Here is a 13,322-nt window from a genome sequence, read left to right as displayed (position 1 = left end):
GTTCCTTTTTTACAATTTTCCATTGTTGTTTTGGATTTATTTTCGTCGTTTCCTCTTTCTCAAATACTACGCCCATGTCATTCAGCAGTTTCTCCATATTTTGTACAGACTGAGATAAAATGAAGACATTATCGGCTTATATCAGAGGTTTACTTGCCTCTCCTTAAACTTTTGCAATTTGCTTTACGTCGTACCGACACAGGTAGGTAGGTCTCATTGCGACGATGTAATAGGGAAGGGCTAGGAGTAGGTAGAAAGCGGCCGTGGCCTTAATTAAGGTACAGCACCAGCATTTGTCTGGTGTGAATATGGGAAACCACGGAAAAACATCTTCGGCGCTGCCGACAGTGGGATTCGAACCCACTATCTCCCGATTGCGCACCTTTAACCGCACGGCCATCTCGCTCGGTACCTCTCCTTAAACGTAGATGAGATTACACCACCTATAATATTAAATGTTCAATCTTCCAAAATACAGACCACATTCTTCATCCTCTATATTCCAATCGGTTGTCTTCTTTCACTTCTTCGTGAGGAAAATACATGAAACAGAAAGAGTATGCGTGCCCAGTAGCCCTTGATGATGCACCCTCCACTTTTCCCCCCTTCGATGCTTCTGTTTATTTGCCATCAACTTGAAGTCCTGCCACTGTAACCACACCGAACGTCCTCCCTGCGCTAATGTTTTGTTGCACCACAATTTAGATCCTCTCCCTCACATAAAACCAATCATTTATCCACGACGAGGTGCGCGCAGTGGCGAGTACGATCGCGCCACATGTGTGTCTGGCTCTCAGTAATCTGGGGCTAGCTGATGTGTTCAATTCTATCATTACTTCGAACAGCAGAGCAGAGTCATCTCCATATAACCCATGAAAGCCCATTTAGTAGAGAAAATTTAAGGCTCCCACTATTCGTAACCTCATAGTAGTGATTAGTCCGGACTAAGATTGGTGCCAAATAAGGATGAAAAGCAGACGTTTTTCTTATTCATATAGATCATGGCTTTCTCCGTTAATCCGAGGATGACCTGGCCTCAGTTTGGACTCACTTTAGTCTTGATCAAGAGGTAGTTTAACTGAAGACTATCGTACGTGAATTTGACTTATTGCACGAAACACGAATGATTAGAAGCTGTATGGAATAAGACCGATTTTAAAATTTTGCTTTACGTCGTACCGATACATATAGGTGTTGTGGCGAAGATGGGATAGGAAAGCGCTAGAAGTGCCAAAGAAGCGACCGTGGCCTTAATTATTAAGGTGCAGCCCCGGCATTTGCTTGGTGTGAACATAGGAAACCTCGGAAAAATATCTTCAAGGCTGCCGACAGTGGGCTTCGAACCCAATATCTCCCGAATACAATGACCCAAACTGGCAAGCCACTTGCTCGGTAAGACCGATTATCTTCGCGAAGTATGATGATATTAATTTCAAGAATAGATATAGTTTTATCAACGCCATTCCAAGAGATCTGATAGAACTTGTGTGTCCTAACCTACAGAAAGAAATCAGTCATAATTTAGGACTGCTATGAGCATTCTCTTAAAGTTAAAAACTTCATGATTGTTCCGTATTGAATAGAGAAATAAGAAGATGTACAATATTATAGGGAAGGATCAGTTAACTGAATTGCTGCGATATGATACAATGTTAATTTTTTGCCTGTGTTCAATATATTAGTTGTTTTAAGATCTTCGCTAAATGGCTGATGATGACACTTGAAATGTGTTGAAACCGGTCCCAATAAACAGGTTGTAACTACTTTTTAGTTCAACTTACTACGGAGTATTGAAAGGTGGATCCTTCCCTATAATATTGTACATCTTCTTATGAGCATACTGTTAATAAAAGGCTGCCTGATTCTATAGAGAACAAAATTCTCATTGCCCTGCGTTACTATTAAACAAGAGGAGACTTCTGAGATGGTAACATAGATTTACACGGTATTAGTCAAAGGTCAGCAGAATCATTTACGAAATCTCAATTGACATCGCTAGAACCCTGTCCCAGTATGTAAAGATACCTCTTGAAGGAGGAAGATTACCGGCAATGAAAAAGTTTCACGATATTCTTAGGTTCCTTCAATTTTATCAGCCCATTGCCTGTATCAATAGCCTACAGAACATGTGTAATCTACACCGTAAGTCATAATTTTAAATTAATTCGACGTTACTGGAGTCATACTTTTGGATTAAAAGTCCTGGAGGGAAGACGTACAAATTTATATTAACAGAAAAGGCTGGTTTTCTTCGAATGTACAGGTAACAAAATTAATAACTGAACCATTATTGGTATTACAGCATTGTCAACGTCTCTTAGTGATTAATATTGTTCTGGGTTCTAGGTCACATGGAATGCTGATTGTCGAATGTTACAAATTCTAGCAAGTTGGAGGGAAAGCGTTCACGATTTTTGATTTTTAACGAGAGTAGTTTAAGAAATTGCTTTGAAATGGAGAATTTGGCCTTTGTGTTCTTTTGGGCGATTGTGGATATGCAGGTCAGCAGTATCATTAAGGAATCCTGTAACACAACAATATCACAAAACACAGGAAATCCCACACGTCATGAAACGTTGTTTTGATCGCTGGAAGCGAAGATTCAGATGTATATCTAACACTATAAATTCTGAATGGTTCCAGTGAACTTCCTGAATCCTTTTAATCACTGTCTTATTATCAGTATTTGTGAATCAAATGTCAATAGTAGGAAAAATTAAAAGTTAAAAATATTATAAATAGGAATGTGAATGTGGAATATGAAATATGAAGATAAAGTTGAAATTCATAAGGAGAAAATGGGGCAAATATTCGTTTATAGGAAGAGAAAATTGGAATTATTTACCAAGCGAGACGTTCGATAAATTTCCAATTTATTTGAAATAATTTAAGAAAAGGCAAGGCAAACAATTAATAGGGAATCTGTCACCTGGATGGCAGCCCTAAATGCAGATAAGTGGTGATTGATTGATTGATTGATTGATTGATTGATTGATTGATTGATTGATTGATTGATTGATTGATTGATTGATTGATTGATTGATTGATTGATTGATTGATTGATTGATTGATTGATTGATTGATTGATTGATTGGTCATAATATTAAGATAAAGTTCGAATTCAAGAGAACAAGTACGGGCAAATATTCGTTATAGGAAGAGGAAATAGGGACTGGAATAATTTGTCAAGTGAGACGTTCGATAAATTTCCAAATTTTTTGAAATAATTTAAGAAAAGACAAGGTAAATATTTGAAAGGGAATGTGACATGTGGGTGACAGCCCTAAATACAGATGTGATGATTGATTGCTTTATTGATTGACGGAATAGAAAACGAATACGAATAGTTGCAGACGTCTCAAACATGCTATATATGCTCACATGTCTACCGCAATACTCGTCTGGTTTCTCCACGCGAAGGTACAACGGGAATATTCCATATCTAGCCGAACCCTGAATATTCTAGCAACCCACCATTGAGGTATAAATACAAGGCGAGGTTGTTGCACCCTCAACGGATGCAGGTCACATCCTGAACAGTGCGATTTCTTAACCAGGGCCTCACTTCTCATATCAGTGCAATAAAAACACAAGGCTATTCAGCAATAGCACTCAAAACCCTAACTGGGTTGATGGGCTACAATTCTCAACATACTCGGTCGAGAGAAGGCATGGCGAGGTTGTTGTTGTTCTTGTTGTTGTCCTTAGAGAAAAAAATTGGCGTTGTTGAACTGTAATCCAAAACGTTGTTTGGTTTCGTACAAATGAAACTTGAGTTTATTTCCTCGATCCTGAATCTAAAATTCATAATAAGTTATGGTATATCGAAGATATCTCTAAAATTTATGGTTAATCATTGGGACAGATTCTAGTAAACAGCACAGTTATTTGAATATGGTTATTAAATCATGTGCCTATATTTCGTTTTCTTTCAATTTTCCTTACGTCGCGCGGACACAGATTGGGATAGGAAAGGGCTAGGAGTGGCGAGGAAATGATCGTGTGCTTAAAAGTATGTATTAATGTTCGGAATAGATTTTCTTCGCCCAAAAATACCATTTTAACTTTTTTCACTGGAAATGAAAGCTTGAAGTCTGTACTTCAGAATTAGATATATGCGTAATTCATACATATATTCCAACTGTTTATGAAAATAAGTTTTAAATAAGCTCGTGCGCACGTGATAGGGAGCATGGCTGCAGCGTCCTGCTTACATGTAAACATCTCGTTACATTTTCTTATTCAAATTTACCTCTTTGGTGCTGCATGCCTCGTGAGTATAGTTCATAGTTCTGACCAACATATGTCAATACTGGTATATTCCAAAGAGTTTTATTCCATTGCTAGGGAACAGACATTAACAAATATGTCAATTTCCTTGTGGACATGTGGTCTTTCCCATTGTGACATGAGAATTAGTTTCTTTGTGAGTGTGTATAAAATGGGTTCTGAAAGCCGATGTGGAGCGAAGAAAAAGCGAAAATTTCTGAGTCCTGGCATTGTATCCTCTAATTTGTGCCAGGCTTCTCACTTTCATCTATACTATCCGACCCCCCTTGGTCAACTCTTGTTCTTTTCCGACCTCGATGCTGTTAGGTTTCCGAGGCCTAGGGAGTCTTTCATTTTCACGCCCTTCATGGCCCTTGTCTTTCTTTGGCCGATATCTTCATTTTCGAAGTGTCAGATCCCTTCAATTTTTTCTCCCTTATTAGTGTTATGTAGAGGATGGTTGCCTAGTTGTACTTCCTCTTAAAGCTGTAATCACCGCCTGGGCCACATTGTACCATTTGACAGCAACAAAGGACCGTCCCACCCACCATAGGGGCTGACAGCTAGTGCTCTTATCGGCGAGCTGAAGCAAATAATGAGGTAGAAAACTTTAAATTCAAACCAGGCCTGTCCTTCGACATTCTTCAAGCAGTGAAGCCTATATATGAGTGACTCACCGACCCAGAAATGCTTTCTAGGTGCTTGCATGGATTGACCTAAAATAATAACTAGTCATTGAAAAAATGAAATGGTATGGAAATGGTGTCCTAAGGAGACATATGGGGCTTGATACCTTAAATTAGGAATGATGGATGGTGTTTGCCATTTCAGCTGGGGAAACAAAGTGGAAATACTGAAGAGGGTGGGAACTGCTCCTGGCAAGTACACATTATCTGGTGTGCTTGAAGTTGATGCAGTACGGTTGCATAAAGGTGCAAGTCAAAATACTCCAGAACAAAAGCAGAGGAGGTGGTACGTTAAGGACAGAAGAAAACTGAAAGAAGACAAAACAACTTCTGAAAGAGGGTCCGACCTATGGAGCAGGCGAGTTGTAAGATACCCAAGGAAGTGGGTTATGTTCTAAAACTTCAGTGCTGTTTTCCTTGAATGCAATATTTTTTACAGACCCCCACATTTCAAATAAACTTAAACATACTTAAAATTGAGTTAGAACACTCAATAATACATTAACTCTTAAATGCGCAATTTATTATTTCTTTCCAAATCTTATCACATTTTTCATTCCAAACGTAATACATTACTATGAGAACATTAATAAAAATGATATGTAAATCAGTTTTTATTTATTCGGATGAAAAAAAAAACGTCGTATGGCTTTTAGTGCCGGGATATCCCAGGATTGGGTTCGGCTCGCCAGGTGCAGGTCTTTCCATTTGACTCCCGTAGGCGACCTGCGCGTCGTGATGAGGATGAAATGATGATGAAGACAACACATACACCCAGCCCCCGGGCCATTGGAATTAACCAATTAAGGTTAAAATCCCCGACCCGGCCGGGAATCGAACCCGGGACCCTCTGAAACGAAGGCCAGTACGCTTACCGTTCAGCCAACGAGTCAGACATTTATTCGGATCAATCAAAATGTTAAGAGTTATGAATATTTTACGTACCGGTGTATACAAAGCTGTACGATAACTGTAGTTACTGCCTCACTTCAGGGCAAGGAATGCCCTTGCTCACGAATTCTCTGAGGTAAACAACATTTTATTTGTTTGACCTTAACTGTTTAAAGTTTACACTTCACTCCAGCCGATTAGCAGGAACAATCATAAAATAAATCATTGTTCATTTTTTGCAACGCTAGCGACACCTAGGGAGTTCGTCTGCAAGGTAGAAATAAATGTATATTTGTAAACTCTTAAAGCAGATATAACAAGCAAGTAAATTCTCCTTTGCACATATGCAATACTGCGCATTTGAGGGTTAAATTAAAGCTAATGAATGTGGGAATGTTGTAAACTACTATTTTGTTAATGTTGTTAAAAATACTATTATTATAATTATTTTTGACAGTGGTGATTAATTATTTTAAAACTTTTTTCAAAAATGACATCTAGCTGCTTTTCTGTTCTTGTTCATTTGAATATTTTTCGAAATCTTATCACATTTTGAAAATAGATGTTTTTTAATTAAACATTATTTTTGGATAAAGATAAGGCAGAAGAGGTTGATTGAAATATACGAATATGTTAGCCTAATGTTGTGTGTTTTGTAGTAACAAACTCAAACAAATCGATTAAGATTTGGATTTTTCTTCGAAACGCTAAAGCGTACATCCTGGTGTTAAAATATTAGACCATCGAAAGTCATCTCCAGGACTGCCGACAGTCGGGTTCGAACCCACAATCTCCTGAATTCAAGCTGATAGCCATATGACTCAAACCGCGCAGCCACTTTCTCGGGCGTAAACTAGTTACTGAATATGACTTCATACAGAAAAGCTGAAGAGAAAAATTGCTGAATTATCACAAGGCTACAGTAATGTGAAAATTAGTTTTGTTTCCTTGAACTCTAGTTCAGATAACGGTTTCGAACTGATGACACATCTATAATAACTTACTTCGTTTTTAGTTACTTGCAGAAATGAGAGAAAAATGTTGAGCGCAAATTTATACACCACCAGTGCTTACATTCGTTGTATACAGAAACGATGAACACTGCAAGTTATTTTCGCAAAGAAGTGTATCCATGCTAAAACATAGATGTAGTAAGTGAATAGGTGATACAAATTGCACTGAAATATTTTATGCGATATTGGAAATGTTTCACAGGAAGATTATTCTCCTTTATTATCATTTATCCAAGTCATTTTTCTATACGACCTGGGAAATATTATCATCCACTGGGGTAGTTAAGTTTCAAGTCTGCCTGCTATAATCATTTTTCATATCCCATGTTTGACTTCTAAAGCTCATTCCATTCTTTATTCTGTTAATGTTAACAGCTGCTGGTAATGGATTTGTTGATGGGGTGAAAGTTCCTTTTGGGGATCATTGTAAGTACCTAGGTGTTAATACACTGACTGACAGAGCAAATGCAACACCAAGAAGGAGTGGTCAGAACTTTATGCCAATTGCAGGGTAGACTGACGTCACTGAGGTATGCTCATGATGTGAAATGCGCCGCTGTGCTGCGCACGTAGCGAACGATAAATGGGACACGGCGTTGGCGAATGGCCCACTTCGTACCGTGATTTCTCAGCCGACAGTCATTGTAGAACGTGTTGTCGTGTGCCACAGGACACGTGTATAGCTAAGAATGCCAGGCCGCCGTCAATGGAGGCATTTCCAGCAGACAGACGACTTTACGAGGGGTATGGTGAGCGGGCTGAGAAGGGCAGGTTGGTCGCTTCGTCAAATCGCAGCCGATACCCATAGGGATGTGTCCACGGTGCAGCGCCTGTGGCGAAGATGGTTGGCGCAGGGACATGTGGCACGTGCGAGGGGTCCAGGCGCAGCCCGAGTGACGTCAGCACGCGAGGATCGGCGCATCCGCCGCCAAGCGGTGGCAGCCCCGCACGCTACGTCAACCGCCATTCTTCAGCATGTGCAAGACACCCTGGCTGTTCCAATATCGACCAGAACAATTTCCCGTCGATTGGTTGAAGGAGGCCTGCACTCCCGGCGTCCGCTCAGAAGACTACCATTGACTCCACAGCATAGACGTGCACGCCTGGCATGGTGCCGGGCTAGAGCGACTTGGATGAGGAAATGGCGGAACGTCGTGTTCTCCGATGAGTCACGCTTCTGTTCTGTCAGTGATAGTCACCGCAGACGAGTGTGGCGTCGGCGTGGAGAAAGGTCAAATCCGGCAGTAACTGTGGAGCGCCCTACCGCTAGACAACGCGGCATCATGGTTTGGGGCGCTATTGCGTATGATTCCACGTCACCTCTAGTGCGTATTCAAGGCACGTTAAATGCCCACCGCTACGTGCAGCATGTGCTGCGGCCGGTGGCATTCCCGTACCTTCAGGGGCTGCCCAATGCTCTGTTTCAGCAGGATAATGCCCGCCCACACACTGCTCGCATCTCCCAACTGGCTCTACGAGGTGTACAGATGCTTCCGTGCCCAGCGTACTCTCCGGATCTCTCACCAATCGAACACGTGTGGGATCTCATTGGACGCCGTTTGCAAACTCTGCCGCAGCCTCGTACGGACGACCAACTGTGGCAAATGGTTGACAGAGAATGGAGAACCATCCCTCAGGACACCATCCGCACTCTTATTGACTCTGTACCTCGACGTGTTTCTGCGTGCATCGCCGCTCGCGGTGGTCCTACATCCTACTGAGTCGATGCCGTGCGCATTGTGTAACCTGCATATCGGTTTGAAATAAACATCAATTATTCGTCCGTGCCGTCTCTGTTTTTTCCCCAACTTTCATCCCTTTCGAACCACTCCTTCTTGGTGTTGCATTTGCTCTGTCAGTCAGTGTATAAGAAAAGATCTTCATTGGAGTAATCACATAAATATGATTGTTAATAAAGGGTACAGATCTCTGCACATGGTTGTGAGGGTATTTAGGGGTTGTAGTAAGGATGTAAAGGAGAGGGCATATAAGTCTCTGGAAAGTCCCCAACTAGAGTATGGTTACAGTGTATGGGACCCTCACCAGGAATACTTGATTCAAGAACTGGAAAAATCCAAAGAAAAGCAGCTCGATTTGTTCTGGGTGATTTCCGACAAAAAAGTAGCGTTACAAAAATGTTGCAAAGTTTGGGCTGGGAAGGTTTAGGAGAAAGGAGACGAGCTGCTCGATTAAATGGTATGTTCCGAGCTGTCAGAGGAGAGATGGCGTGGGAGGACATCAGTAGACGAATAAGTTTGAGTGGTGTCTTTAAAAGTAGGAAAGATCACAATATGAAGAAAAAGTTGGAATTCAAGAGGACAAACTGGGGCAAATATTCGTTTATAGGAAGGGGAGTTAGGGATTGGAATAACTTACCAAGGGAAATGTTCAATAATTTTCCAATTTCTTTGCGATCCTTTAAGAAAAGTCTAGGAAAACAACAGATAGGGAATCTGCCACCTGGTCGACTACCCTAAATGCAGATAAGTAGTGATTGATTGATTGATTGATTGATTGATTGATTGATTGATTGATTGATTGATTGATTGATTGATTGATTGATTGATTGATTGATTGATTGAAAATTACATATAGTCCCCAAACCTGGCTGATAATTCGCCAGGTAAGACAACATAATACAAGGGATTAAATTATTTTTCCGAATTAGAGAAGTTTCCGCATTACACAAAACACCGTTTTATTGTTGCTTTAAAACAGTAATTGTAAATATTGTTTGCTTACCTCTACCTGCCTACACATGACGCTCGATATCCAAATTGGTATACGTATTGCTGTAGTACACTGATTTTATTATTATTATTATTATTATTATTATTATTATTATTATTATTATTATTATTATTATTATTACTGCGCTTGATTAGTACGTTCAGAATGATACAGAGTATATTATTTTGGCACTGTCATAACACTATATTATACTATTTTAGAACACTGGGTATACGATCCTTAAACTTATTTCCACCATAAAACTCTACACAATACTTCACTAACTAAGCTTTCTTCCACAGATCAAACAAAGAAACTTATTTCCTCTTATTTTTAATCGTGTCTCTCTCAGTGCAGTCCTGAGCTAGTAGATTAGTTCAAGAAGAGTGGAAAAGTTAGATGTAATTGCAAATTGCTTTACGTCACAAAAGCACTGTGGTCCTGTTCGTGGGTTCGGATCTTGTTTTGATCTTCACCTTCTTGTTCGGCTCCTTCTTCTTCCGTCTTCTCCTCTTGTTCGGCCTTTCTGCTAGAAGGGCTGTAGCCGATTCGAAAATGTGGTGTGTCGTAAGTTGCTCATCACTTCGAATGAAGTTCTCTGCCTCGCAGGGAACCTTTCTTTCTTGACACAACTTAGATATTGCCGATTCGATTTCAAGCACTTCTTTCATTCCACCATCCGTGTTATGACTCTCTCCAAACACGTGCGTCAGTTTGTCCGGACAATGATATCGATCACACCAGCACCAGAAATGCACGAATTTGGTACGTTGGACTACATCAATTTCAATATTTTCCGCATTGTACAAATAGATTTTAAATAATTCTTTCTTTTTCGTTTCCGTTTCCGCGTTGAAAAGATTTGCCGTTACACAAAAGTAAGAGTGTTAAAACGCCGTAAGCTTCGCCAGGACCAAGTTACCGCTTTATTCAAGTTCCGCTCTGAGCACGTTTTACTGTATTTTTCGTGTTGCGAGTATTATTTTAAGCTGTAGAATAAATACTTGTGTCCGATTCCTTGATTGAATGGTCAGCGTTGAGGCCTTCGGTTCAGAGTGTCCCGGGATCAATTCCCAGCCGGGTCGGGGATTTTAATCGCCTTTGGTTTATTCTTCTGGCTCGGCGACTGAGTATTTGTTACTCATACTCAGATAACACAGTACACAACCAACCATCACATACACACGCAATAGTAATTAAATCTTTCCATATAGGATTGGCTCCTACCCACCCATTAGGATCTAGAAATTTCACTCCCAGTTTCCCACATACCCACTCCATAGTCTCATTTAAATCCCCAATCACCCTCCAGTCAGTATCCCTTCTACACAGTATTCCACTAATAACAATCTCCGCTTTCTTAAACTTCACCCGTGCTGCATTTACCAGATCCCACACATCTCCAACTATGTTGGTACTTATATCAGCTTGCCTTACGTTGTTGGTACCAACGTGAAACACTACCACCTTCTCCTTCCCCTCCTCCCTCTCTTCTACTTTCCTCAACATCTGCCTCAACCTAATTCCTGGATAACACTCTACCCTGGTACCCTTTCCTCCACACACTTTCCCCACGTGTCTAACGATGGAATCTCCCATGACCAGAGCCTCAACCCTACCCACCTCGTTTGATCCCCTCCCCTCCTGGTCAGCCCTATCTTTCCTGATAACTGCAGAAGCTACTTCCTCCTCCCTTTTCTCCTTCCCATGACCCTGTTCCACCTGTTTTCTCCTATCATCTACTCTACATTTTCCTTTCCTACCTTTTCCCTTCCTCCTACTTCCATGCATCTCAGCAACAGTTCCCTGTCCCTCATCTTCCCTCTGTTGTTTACCTGGAGTGATCATACCGATTTTGCACAGACACCTGTCCTGAATTCTGATCCTGAATAGAGCTCTTAGCCTGCAATCTCCTTCCCCTTAGAACATTAGACCACCTGTCTTCTACAACTCCTCCCTTTCCTTCCCCTCCCTCTTGTACACCTACTGTAACCTGTACGTTGTTTGAGGGAGTCCTATCTTCCTTCCTGTCTTCTGTGAGAATCCTAATTATCTCCCTCAAACTTTCCAATTCCTCCCTCATACCCCTCAATGCCTCGCCACACCCACAGAAACTACACTCGCGCTCCTTAGCCATTCTTTACGGGGGGAAAAATGAAATTAAAAACAAAGTAACTTATTTTCAAAAAATAAATGAACGGAGGGATATATTGTCTGGGATAGTACACAACAATAAGGTAATTAATATACGACTACACTACAATACTACTTAGTCGTGCTCTATTTTTTATCCTACAACCCCTGACAGGATAAAAACTGCTGTTAATTACTGAATATCGAAAGTAATAGCCTACACAAGAACTACACAATTCCAAACTGCAATTAAGCCTATTCTAATTACAACAACAACAGTATTTTAGTACGAGTTTCTACGGATACCTCTACTACACCAGTACTACACAAATATTTTACAATAATAAAATAATCACACTAAATTCTAATAGGATATTACTCGTATACTACTGTACAGTACACTACAGTAATGTTAAACTACTTTCAGACGTATCCTAATTACGGAACCGTACCGTATGTCACTAAACTAAGCACAACAGAAATGAAATTTGCAAGAACTACTGTACTCAAAGATTACCAACGAAGCTAAATGCTTAGACAAATTATTATTAGTATTACGGTCTAATAGATACACACAAAAAAACACACGAATATAGCAGGCAAGATACGGCACTATCTAAATATACTGTATCTATACTACAATGTATCTACACTACACTACCCTGCGTTTGGTTAAATGCTTAAGTATCGAAAAGATTGCCGTACACGAAGAAAAACACGAATATAACTGGCAAGATACTATCTAATATATTATACCTTATCTTCACTACAATTCTACTGAAATGTGGTTATGTGATTATTACAGCTGATGGATTACTATTATTTTCCCTACTCCACGGGACGGAGAATAAAAGTGTCCTTAATTAGGCCTACTGAAAAATACGAGGTTGTCTACAGTAATTTCTCAAATATTTCTATCAAAACTACTACTACTACTACTCCAGGGACTTGAACTGCAATTACTGGGATATATGAACTTTATTATTATTAGCTAACCGCTCATAAATACTGAAAGATCGAGGGAGCGAAATATAAATTACGGATACTTTAACTACCTACTTAGAAGTTACCAATGAATGGAATACAAGATCAGCTGATTTTTATTTATATTTACTTGACTACAGTACACCCTTTGTTCACAACTTAGCCAACAATGCAATATTTGAATATGAGGACCGACAATAATCAATAACAATACAACGACTGTTAACTATTACCGTGTAATCTCTTTAACTTCTTTTTAAATGGAGGTTTACAGGCGTATCGTGGTTTTTTTTATGTAGTAAATTATTACCTTCGCGATAGTTTGAACGGATATCTATACGAAATACCGGAGAAGTTGCTGCAGAAGTTACGGTACTATTCCTTATGATAACCTACCTTTGTAAGTATAACCAACGAACCTACAGATATTTACAAATATTTTTAAAGTTAATATTATTACCTAAAGTATTTCCTAAACCTAAAATCGAAACAAGGTACACCTAGGTAGCCTACTTAACCTAGAAAACGTAATTTACTGAAGACCAACTGAATTACTTGTTACAAAATTTAAATAAATGTCACTACTCCCAATTTCTACCAACAAGCACTAAACACC

This window comes from Anabrus simplex, chromosome 7, assembly GCF_040414725.1.
Source record: "Anabrus simplex isolate iqAnaSimp1 chromosome 7, ASM4041472v1, whole genome shotgun sequence".
Lineage (NCBI taxonomy): Eukaryota > Metazoa > Arthropoda > Insecta > Orthoptera > Tettigoniidae > Anabrus > Anabrus simplex.
This window is presented reverse-complemented; position numbering follows the sequence as displayed.